Genomic DNA, 12,500 nt, shown 5'->3' on the forward strand with positions numbered 1-12,500 from the left:
GAAAACATAAAGAGGTGGGGCTTATGCCTATCAGTGGGGTTCTGGTGGCCAGTGGCTAGACTTCTGATGTTTGTAAACATACTTGAAGAGGTGGGGTTTTTAAAGCAATGGGTTTGGTTCAAGTGGCCAATGAGTGGATTTCTGCTGATGTTTGTAAACGTGTATATGCCAATGGGTTTGGTCCCTGTGGGCTGGGCTTGGACTCCAGGTGATGTTTGTAAACACACATGAGGAGGCGGGGCTTATGACAATGAGCATGGTTCCTCTGGACAGGGCTCTGACTGCAGGTGATGTTTGAACACACGCATAAAGAGCTGGGCTTATGGATTGGGTGTGGTTCCAGAGGGCAGGGCTTGGACTCCAGATGATGTTTGTAAACATACATTAAGAGGCGGGGCTTATGCTAATGCTGGGGTTCCTGTCGGCAGGGCTTGGACTTCTGTAGATGTTTGTTAACATATATAAAGAGGCGGGGCTTATGCCAATTGGTGGGGTTCCTGTTGGCAAGGCTCGCATTCTGTAGATGTTTGTAAACTTATAAAAAGAGGTGGGGCTTATGCCAATGGGTGGGGTTCTTGTGACCAGGGGCTGGACTTCTTCTGATGTTGAGAAACGTACATGAAGGGGCAGGGCTTGGACTCCAGATGATGGTTGTAAACATACATTAAGAGCCGGGGTTTATACCAATGGTTGAGGTTCCTGTCGGCAGGGCTTGGATTTCTGTAAATGTTTGTAATCTTTTATATAAAGAGGTGGGGCTTATGCCAATGGGTGGGGTTCCTGTGGCCAAGAGCCGGACTTCTGCTGATTTTAGTAAACATACATAAAGGAGCGGGGCTTATGGCAATGGGTGGAGTTCCAGTGGCCAAGGACCAGACTTCTGGTGATGTTTGTAAACATATATAAAGAGGCGGGGCTTATGGCAATGGGTGTTGCTCCTTTGGGCGGAGCTCAGACTTCTGGTGATGTTTGTAAACATATATAAAGAGGTGGGGCTTATGGCAATGGGTGTGCCTCCTTTGGGCAGAGCTCAGACTTCTGGTGATGTCTATAAACATACCCAAAGAGGCAGGGCTTATGGTAATAGGTGTGGCTCCTTTGGGCGGAGCTCAGACTTCTGGTGATGTTTGTAAACATATAAAGAGGCGGGGCTTATGGCAATGGGTGTGGCTCCTTTGGCGGAGCTCAGACTTCTGGTGATGTCTGTAAACATACCCAAAGAGGCAGGGCTTATGGTAATAGGTGTGGCTCCTTTGGGCGGAGCTCAGACTTCTAGTGATGTTTGTAAACATATATAAAGAGATGGGGTTCATGGCAATGGGCGTGGCTCCTTTGGGCGGAGCTCAGACTTCTGGTGATGTTTGTAAACATACATAAAGAGTGGCTTATGGTAATAGCCGTGGCTCCTTTGGGTGGAGCTCAGCCTTTTGGTGATGTTTGTAAACAATGGGTGTGGTTTCTGTGGGCGGAGCACAAATGTCTGGTGATGTTTGTAAACCTACGTAAAGGAGCAATTATGTTTTGTAAACATACCTAAAGAGGCGGGGCTTGCCTGTTGCCGCAGCAGGAATGTGCCCCTGTGTGGGTAATGTTTGGCCCGCATGATGTATGCCAATGAAAAACTCAATAAAAAAGATTTTATTAAAAAAAGAGGCGGGGCTTATAGCAATGGGTGGGGTTCCTGTGGCCAGGGGCTGGACTCCCGTTGATGTTTGTAAACATACATAAAGGGGAAGGGGTTACGACAATGGGCGTGGCTCCTTTGGGCGGAGCTCAGACTTCTGGTGATGTTTGTAAACATACATAAAGAGTGGCTTATGGTAATAGCCGTGGCTCCTTTGGGTGGAGCTCAGCCTTTTGGTGATGTTTGTAAACAATGGGTGTGGTTTCTGTGGGCGGAGCACAAATGTCTGGTGATGTTTGTAAACCTACGTAAAGGAGCAATTATGTTTTGTAAACATACCTAAAGAGGCGGGGCTTGCCTGTTGCCGCAGCAGGAATGTGCCCCTGTGTGGGTAATGTTTGGCCCGCATGATGTATGCCAATGAAAAACTCAATAAAAAAGATTTTATTAAAAAAAGAGGCGGGGCTTATAGCAATGGGTGGGGTTCCTGTGGCCAGGGGCTGGACTCCCGTTGATGTTTGTAAACATACATAAAGGGGAAGGGGTTACGACAATGGGTGTGGTTCCTGTGAGGCGGAGCTCAGACTTCTGGCGACGTTTGTAAACCATGCTCGAAGAGGCATGACTTATGACAGTGATTCCTGTGGGCGGGGCTCAGCCTCCCTGTAGTGTCTGCAAACATGCGAGTTGAAGAAATGACATTGAATAAGGCCCGGCGCGCGTTTCCTGCGTCACGTTCCTCCCAGGAGTTGACATTTCCTCTTTGCCAGTAAGAGGTGAGAAGACCATCCGCGTTCCCCGCCGACAAATAAACACATTGCTTCCAGAAAATTCTCATTTTCTCAGGAAGGGGCCCCAGAGGACTTTTATTGTAACGCCGTTCCTTTTCCGTGACCTCCGTCGTCCTCCACACCATCGGACAGAACACAGGAATTCCCGATTATACAACCTTCTCACTGATGATACAAACTTGCTATATACACCCTGTTACAACGTATCTAAAGTCACAACTTCTTGTTTAGTTTTCGGGTGGAATGCGGAAGCCCTGTCAGCTTTTTATTGCCCAGGAAAGTGGGTAACTAGCACTGGAACCCCCCCGAGTATTTATTTTATGGGGCGTACAACGCATGCGTTACGCGTTTCGCCTCTAAGACTTTGAAGAATGGGATCGGCTACATTTGTATGGGAAAGCTGGAGTGATATAATAAGGAGGAAGGCTCAGTCCACAAAGCTTTATCACAAGGATAAGGAACTTTATGTTCAGTCATGTAACTATTGTCAAATCTGAACCTGACCAAGCTGAAAATAACTGTCACTTTTTTTGCTATAGAGACCCATGATCTGTATTCATGCCCCTGGACAAAGGTGTAGATAACTGCCACTTTTTGCTTTGGGACCTCATGATCTCTCTTTGTCTTTGAACTCAAATACTTATTTTTTTTTCTGTAGGGTTCGAATGATAGGTATTCATGCCCCTGGACCCATCTAAAAATAACTGTCACTTTTTGCTATGGAACCTCCTGATCTCTATATATGTCTTTGGGACTCAAATACTTATTTTTCTTTTCTGTGGGGTCAGATGATCTGCAGCTATGCCCCTGGACCCATCTAAAAATAACTGCCACTTTTTTTTTGTTGCTATAGAGACCCATGATCTGTATTCATGCCCCTGGACAAAGGTGAAGATAACTGTCACTTTTTGCTTTGGGACCTCATGATCTCTATTTATGTCTTTGGACTCAAATACTTTTTAATTTTTTTTTGTGGGGTCAGATTATCTGAAGTTATGCCCCTGGACCCATCTAAAAAATAACTGTCACTTTTTTCCTATGAGACCTCAACATCTGTAGTTACACCTAGTTAAAAACAATTGTCGCTTTATTTTATTTATTTATTTTTTGCTATGGAGCATCATGACCTCAAGGCACACCTCTGGACCCAGCTGAAAATAACTGTCACTTTTTCTGCTACGGGACCTCCTTCTTCTGTATTTATATCCCTGGACCCATCTAAAAATAACTGCCACTTTTGTTTTGCTATAGAGACCCATGATCTGTATTCATGCTCCTGGACAAAGGTGTAGATAACTGTCACTTTTTGCTTTGGGACCTCATGATCTCTGTTTGTCTTTGGACTCTTTGAATTCTTTTTTTTTTTTTACTGTGGGGTCCGATGATCTGCAGTTATGCCCCTGGACCCATCTAAAAATAACTGTCACTTTTTTTCTATGAGACCACAACATCTGTAGTTACACCTAGTTGAAAACAATTGTCGCTTTTTTTTTGCTATGGAGCATCATGACCTGAATGCACGCCTCTGGATCCAGGTGAAAATAACTCTCACTTTTTCTGCTACGGGACCCCCTTCTTCTGTATTCATATCCCTGGACCCGGCTAAAAATAACTGACACTTTTTCCGATAAGGGACCCCCTTCTTCTGTATCAATATCCCTGGACCCGGCTAAAAATAACTGTCACTTTTTCTGCTACGGGACCCCCTTGTTCTGTATTTATATCCCCGGCCCTGGCTAAAAATAACTGTCACTTTTTCTGCTACGGGACCCCCTTCTTCTGTATTAATATCCCTGGACCCGGCTAAAAATAACTGTCACTTTTTCTGCTACGGGACCCCCTTCTTCTGTATTAATATCCCCGGATGCGGCTGAAAATAACTGTCACTTTTTCTGCTACAGGACCCCCTTCTTCTGTATTAATATCCCCGGATCCGGCTGAAAATAACTGTCACTTTTTCTGCTACAGAACCCCCTTCTCCTGTATTAATATCCCTGAAAATAACTGTCACTTTTTCTGCTACAGAACCCCCTTCTCCTGTATTAATATCCCTGAAAATAACTGTCACTTTTTCTGCTATGGGAACCCCCTTCTTCTGTCTTAATATCCCTGAAAATAACTGTCACTTTTTCTGCTATGGGACCCCCCTTCTTCTATATTAATATCCCTGGATCCAGCTGAAAATAACTGTCACTTTTAGAAATGATGTCCTTTCTCCTGGAATGTTAGGATCGCGGGCCTCACGTGTTCTCGTGTTGACATCCTCGGTCATGAGTACAGAGCGTCTGTACAGTAGGGTGTCCCCGGCCTCCTCTGTCTAGGAAGCGGTGACACGTGTGTGTTTGTCTCCGCCGCGCCTCGTGTTTTCCGGAGATGTGAGGAGGAACCAGGAAGGTCCTCTGAGTGACAGCGGCCCAGCCGTGTGTTTACCTTGGAACGGGCCCCGCCCCCCCTCCCTCCCTCCGGCGCTGCACCAAATGTACGGGGACATAACGGAGTCACATGATCCCATTACCTACACATGAGTGGCTACAGACTTCTTAAAGGGGCCTCCCGCCTTTCACGCTCCTCCGGTAGAGGCCGACCACGTCCAAATTCCAGAATTTATTACCAGGCGAATACATTGTTTTATTTGTTTAGTTTTTTGAAACATTTATAAAAAAAAACAAAAAAAAAATCCAAAATTTGTGGAAGCAGTGGTCTCTCTGCAGAGGTCTGACACGCCTCCCTCCCTGCTAAGCCCATCCCTCTAATAACTCTCTGGTGACTGCAAAGTTCCCTGTTTCATGCTGAGAGACCGCTGCTTCCACACTCCGAGTCTCTCTCTTTCTGCAGCATGCTGGTAGGGGACAGGGCTTTTCTACTCAGGCTGTGGCTGCTTTCACCACACTCTTTGTAGAAGCAGTGGTCTCTCTGCAAACATCTGACATGCCTCCCCTGCTGAGCCCAGACCTAGAGCCCTCTAATAACTCTCTGGTGACTGCAAAGTTCCACGTTTCACGCCAACCTATGCAGAGAGACCGCTGCTTCCACACACACAGAGCGTGGGGCTTTCTCTGCAGCATGCTGGGAGGGGATGGGCTTTTCTACTCGTGCTGCGACTGTTTTCTCCAAAAGCTGCATTCCGTGTTATGCTGCGGACACACTCTTTGTGGAAGCGGTGGTCTCTCTGCAGAGGATCTGACACGCCTCCCTTCCAGCTAAGACAGACCTAGAGCCCTCTAATAACTCTCTGCCGGTTGTTCCATGCAGACCTATGCAGAGAGACCACTGCTTCCACACAAAGAGCAAGAGTCTCTCTCTCTCTGCAGCATTCTGGTAGGGGACAGGGCTTTTCTGCTCTTTGTGGAAGCGGTGGTCTCTCCGCAGAGGCCTGACACTCCTCCCTCCCTGCTAAGCCCAACCTGGAGCTCCCCAGTCACTCTCTGCTGATTGCAAAGTTCCAGTTTCATGCAGACCTACGCAGAGAGGCCGCTGCTTCCGCACACAGAGCAAAGGGTCCTTCTCTGCAGCATGCTGGTAGGGGACAGGGCTTTTCTGCTCTTTGTGGAAGCGGTGGTCTCTCCGCAGAGGCCCGACACTCCTCCCTCCCTGCTAAGCCCAACCTGGAGCTCCCCAGTCACTCTCTACTGATTGCAAAGTTCCAGTTTCATGCAGACCTACGCAGAGAGGCCGCTGCTTCCGCACACAGAGCAAAGGGTCCTTCTCTGCAGCATGCTGGTAGGGGACAGGGCTTTTCTGCTCTTTGTGGAAGCGGTGGTCTCTCCGCAGAGGCCTGACACTCCTCCCTCCCTGCTAAGCCCAACCTGGAGCTCCCCAGTCACTCTCTGCTGATTGCAAAGTTCCAGTTTCATGCAGACCTACGCAGAGAGGCCGCTGCTTCCGCACACAGAGCAAAGGGTCCTTCTCTGCAGCATGCTAGCAGGGGACAGGGCTTTTCTACTCCAAAAGCTGCATTCAGTGTTATGCTGTGACCACGCTCATTGTGGAAGCGGTGGTCTCTCCGCAGAGGTCTGACACGCCTCCCTCCCTGCTAAGCCCAGACCTAGAGCACTCTAATGGATCTCTGCCAATTGATCCATGCAGACCTATGCAGAGAGACCACTGCTTCCACACACCGAGCAGGAGTCTCTCTCTGAAGCATGCTGGTAGGGGACAGGGCTTTTCTGCTCAGGTTGTGACTGCTCTCACCACACTCTTTGTAGAAGCAGTGGTCTCTCTGCAAACTTGGGGGAAGGCAGTGAAGTGGACGGGGGGAGGAGGGGAGGGGGGGGTTCTGGATGGAAGACCGAAAGCTTCTGCCTCTTAGAAGGTTTCCAATTATAAGGCCATCTTGAAGCGGACACCACCAAGGCTCGTTGAGCGCCGCGGATGGCTATTATGCGGCGCGGCGCGGCGTGGGCGTCCGTGTCGCACCTGGTCGTTCGGGGACTTAATCGGGAGCTCTTTGATATGCGGCATCTGAAGAGATGTATAATTATCACACTATAGGTAACCCAGAGAGACGGAGGAACCCTTTGTGTCTACAGTTCCTCTCATTATACTATATATAGAGGCTAATCATCCTCTGACAGCCTAACCCAGGCTGGGGGCTGGGGGTACCGCCGCAACGCATGCCCAATTAGGCTTCCAATTTAAACTGTCACTTGGGGGTGGGGGTGCTTTTCGGGGAATTTTTGTAAAATAAAAGAAGCAAAACAATCAAGAAACAGGAAAAAGTACTAAAAAAAAAAAAAAGTATTAATCTATGTCGGATTCACCAGATAAGGGACATCTTTAGATTGCCGGATCTGTCATCGTCTATTGCTGGGAAAGTGACCAGTTGTAGATCTGACCTTTCTTGTACCAAGTTGAAAATAACTGCCACTTTTTTGCTTTGGGACCCCGTGAAATGTATTCACGCTGCTGGACTCAGCCGAAAATAACTGCCACTTATTGCTTTGGGACCCCCATGAGCTGTATTCCTGCTGTTAGATCCAGCTGAAAATAACTGTCACTTGTTGCTTTGGGACACCATGATCTGTATTCAGGTTGCTGGACCCAGCTTAAAAATAACTGTCACTTGTTGCTTTAGGACCCCATGATCTGTATTCCCGCTGTTAGATCCAGCTGAAAATAACTGTCAATTGTTGCTTTGGGACCCCATGATCTGTATTCAGGTTGCTGGACCCAGCTTAAAAATAACTGTCACGTGTTGCTTTGGGTCCCCCATGATCTGTATTCACACTGTTAGAGCCAGCTGAAAATAACTGTCACTTTTTGCTTTAGGACCCCATGATCTGTATTCACAGGGTTGGACCCAGCTGAAACTATGTGTCACTTTTTGCTAAGGGACCCCATTATCTGTATTCAGGCTGCTGAACCGTCTGAAAATAACTGCCACTTTTTGCTTTGGGACCCCCATAATCTGTATTCACGCTGTTGGACCCAACTAAAAATAACCATCACTTTTTGCTTTGGGACCCAATGATCTGTATTCATGCTGTTGGACCCAGCTGAAAATAACTGTCACTCGTTGCTTTGGGACCCCATGATCTGTATTCACACTGTCGGACCCAGCTGAAAATAACTGTCACTGGTTGCTTTGGGACCCCCATGATCTGTATTCACACTGTCGGACCCAGCTGAAAATAACTGTCACTTTTTTCCTTTGGGACCCCCATGATCTGTATTCACACTGCTGGACCAAACTGAAAATAACTGTCGCTTTTTACTTTGAGACCCCCAGTAACTGTATTCACGCTGTTGGACCCAGCTGAAAATAACTGTCACCTTTTTTATTTTTGCCTAGCTTTTGCTGCAATATTCCCCTTCAATACAGAGATTTCCCCCCCGCAGTACTATTTTTCTGCCACTAGATGTCCTCAATCTGATGGCCAGCATCATTCAACCCACTTCCCCTAAACCTAGGTCATCCCGGACGAGCCCCCAAACCTGTGACTGGACAGTGAAAGGAGGAGCAGAGCAGTAATGAACGCGCCTCTCTGTCACTCTGCTCTCTCCTCCTATCAGCGTGATTCTTGTAAGCACATGAACTGATTGGCTCCTTTTTCTCTTCCCCTCCCCTCCCCCCCCCCCCCCCCCCAGTCTTAGCTGTAGGGGGGCTGCAGCAGGCTGATGCATTTAAGTGAATTGTGAGTGGACGCTCCTTGCAGTAGCTCCGGGAGGACATCCGTTATCCTGACCAATCCTGACACATCCTTAACCATGTGGTTGTTTCGGGGGATGGGGTACGTAAAAAAAAAAAAAAAAAAACCTCCAGCCAGGGTGACGAGTGTGACCATGCGCTCCTGCCAAGATGGCCGCCGCTCTGCAGTCAAGCGCCTGCCTCCGGCCTCTACCCCAGAGCTCTTTAGTGAAGTGGCAGATCCATCACCACTGGCTTCTTCATTGGCCTTAGCGTCGTCACTGCTCCTCTCCCAGACCTCCTTCAGCTCTGGGGGGCATCGGAGGGGGTGCAGGAACCTACTGTACACTGTCGGAGGTTCTAGCCACCGTCAAGGTGAACCATACTGATCTGAGGTTCTAGCCACCGTCAAGGTGAAGCTTACTGATCCGATTGGGAAAGTAGACTTCAAGGCACTGTACACTGTCGGAGGTTCTAGCCACCGTCAAGGTGATTCACACTGATCTGATGGGGAAAGTGGAGGACTTCAAGGCACTGTACATTGTTGGAGGTTCTAGCCACCATCAAGGTGAAGCTTACTGATCCGATTGGGAAAGTTGAGGACTTCAAGGCACTGTACACTGTCGGAGGTAAGGACCACCATGAAGGGGAACCATACTGATCTGATGGTGAAAGTGGAGGACTTCAAGGCACTGTACATTGTCGGAGGTTCTATCCACCATCAAGGTGAAGCTTACTGATCCGATTGGGAAAGTTGAGGACTTCAAGGCACTGTACACTGTCGGAGGTAAGGACCACCATGAAGGGGAACCATACTGATCTGATGGTGAAAGTGGAGGACTTCAAGGCACTGTACATTGTCGGAGGTTCTAGCCACCATCAAGGTGAAGCTTACTGATCCGATTGGGAAAGTTGAGGACTTCAAGGCACTGTACACTGTCGGAGGTAAGGACCACCATGAAGGGGAACCATACTGATCTGATGGTGAAAGTGGAGGACTTCAAGGCACTGTACATTGTCGGAGGTTCTATCCACCATCAAGGTGAAGCTTACTGATCCGATTGAGAAAGTTGAGGACTTCAAGTCACTGTACACTGTCGGAGGTTCTAGCCACCATCAAGGTGAACCATGATGATCTGATGGGGAAAGTGGAGGACTTCAAGGCACTGTACATTGTTGGAGGTTCTAGCCACCGGCAAGGTGAACGATACTGATCTGAGGTTCTAGCCACCATCAAGGTGAAGCTTACTGATCCAATTGGGAAAGTAGACTTCAAGGCACTGTACACTGTCGGAGGTAACGGCCACCGTCAAGGTGAACCATACTGATCTGATGGGGAAAGTGGAGGACTTCAAGGCACTGTACACTGTCGGAGGTTCTAGCCACCGTCAAGGTGAAGCTTACTGATCCGATTGGGAAAGTAGACTTCAAGGCACTGTACACTGTCGGAGGTAAGGACCACCATGAAGGGGAACCATACTGATCTGATGGTGAAAGTGGAGGACTTCAAGGCACTGTACATTGTTGGAGGTTCTATCCACCATCAAGGTGAAGCTTACTTATCCAATTGGGAAAGTTGAGGACTTCAAGGCACTGTACACTGTGGGAGGTTCTAGCCACCATCAAGGTGAACCATGATGATCTGATGGGGAAAGTGGAGGACTTCAAGGCACTGTACACTGTCGGAGGTTCTAGCCACCGTCAAGGTGAACCATACTGATCTGAGGTTCTAGCCACCATCAAGGTGAAGCTTACTGATCCAATTGGGAAAGTAGACTTCAAGGCACTGTACACTGTCGGAGGTAACGGCCACCATCAAGGGGAACCATACTGATCTGATGGGGAAAGTGGAGGACTTCAAGGCACTGTACACTGTCGGAGGTTCTAGCCACCGTCAAGGTGAAGCTTACTGATCCGATTGGGAAAGTGGACTTCAAGGCACTGTACACTGTCGGAGGTTCTAGCCACCATCAAGGTGATTCACACTGATCTGATGGGGAAAGTGGAGGACTTCAAAGCACTGTACATTGTTGGAGGTTCTAGCCACCGTCAAGGTGAACGATACTGATCTGATGAGGAAAGTGGAGGACTTTAAGGCACTGTACACTGTCAGAGGTTCTAGCCACCATCAAGGTGAACCATACTGATCTGAGGTTCTAGCCACCATCAAGGTGAAGCTTACTGATCCAATTGGGAAAGTGGACTTCAAGGCACTGTATACTGTCGGAGGTTCTAGCCACCATCAAGGGGAACCATACTGCTCTAATGAGGAAAGTGGAGGACTTCAAGGCACTGTACATTGTTGGAGGTTCTATCCACCATCAAGGTGAACCATGATGATCTGATGGTGAAAGTGGAGGACTTCAAGGCACTGTACACTGTCGGAGGTAACGGCCACCATCAAGGGGAACCATACTGATCTGATGGTGAAAGTGGAGGACTTCAAGGCACTGTACATTGTTGGAGGTTCTATCCACCATCAAGGTGAACCATACTGATCTTAGGTTCTAGCCACCATCAAGGTGAAGCTTACTGATCCGATTGGGAAAGTGGAGGACTTTAAGGCACTGTACACTGTCGGAGGTTCTAGCCACCATCAAGGTGAACCATACTGCTCTGATGGTGAAAGTGGAGGACTTTAAGGCACTGTACACTGTCGGAGGTTCTATCCACCATCAAGGTGAACCATACTGATCTTAGGTTCTAGCCACCATCAAGGTGAAGCTTACTGATCCGATTGGGAAAGTGGACTTCAAGTCACTGTACACTGTCGGAGGTTCTAGCCACCATCAAGGTGAACCATACTGATGCGATGGGGGAAGGTGGAGGACTTTTCTATACTATGACTTGAGGATGCGCACAAGGGAGAGAGTTTACTGACACGGAGAAACGATCAGTGAGCTGGAAGACACGGTTAACCCTCTTCACTCCCAAAATGGCATCTTGCACTAACAAGCTTCAATTCCTGGAAGGTGGATAACTTGGAAAACAGGCTTTGCCGGAATAACCTGCACTTGGTGGGTCTTCCTGAAAAAGTGGAGGGCTCTAACCGTGCAGCATTTCTGGAGAGCCGAGGAGTGTGGCAGGAACTTCTTCTCCACATGTGTCGTCATTGAACAGGCTGCGCACGGGGTTCCCGGGTAGACAACTTTCCGTCAGGTAATCCTCCTCGCCCCATGGTCACCCGTCTATTGAATTATTGTGACAGGGATGCGGCACTGCATGTGGTCTCCCTGTTTACCGGTTACTCTAACCATGTTTCGGGAAGCGTCCAGCTCAGTTCCAATTTTGCCAAGTGGCAGTTGCGTTATTATGCCTTGCCCTTCGCCATGCTGTTTCCTGCAAGATTCCGGGTGACCCATCGGGGGCAAGCACAGTCCTTTACCACCCCTGAAAGTGTCCGTGCCTGGCTGGACTCCGTCCATTGTACCTTGAGGTCCTCTGCTACCCTTCCACAAACCTGGCAGTTTTGTGGTTCTCCATATTGTTTCCGTGTGGCATGGAATTGGCGCCTCAGTCGGTGTCTTTAATGCCGTACTCTTTGGCGTTGGTTTTGGGAAGAAGCCCACTCAGTGTTCCTTAAGTAGGGCAGGCTGTTTTTGGAAAAAAACATATTTTTTCCTTCAGTACACTATATTACCATCGGTATTGGAACCCTTGCCTTTCCACGCACATGAACTTTAATGGCGTCCCGGTCTTAGTCCGTAGGGTCCAAAATTGAGGTGGCCCACCCTTTGTGGCTATACCAGCTTCACCTCTTCTGGGAAGGCCGTCCACAAGGTTTAGAAGGGTGTCTATGGGGAATGTTTGACCGTTCTTCCACAAGCGCAGGTGTGAGGTCAGGCACTGATATTGGATGAGAAGGTCTGGCTCGCAGTCTCCGCTCTAATTCATCCCAAAAGGTGTCCTATCGGGTCGAGGTCAGGCCAGTCAAGTTCCTCCACCCCAAACCTGCTCA

The sequence above is a fragment of the Lithobates pipiens genome, unplaced genomic scaffold, assembly GCF_037356315.1.
Source record: "Lithobates pipiens isolate NorthernLeopardFrog02 unplaced genomic scaffold, aLitPip1_a1.2 Scaffold_30, whole genome shotgun sequence".
NCBI classification, from domain to species: domain Eukaryota; kingdom Metazoa; phylum Chordata; class Amphibia; order Anura; family Ranidae; genus Lithobates; species Lithobates pipiens.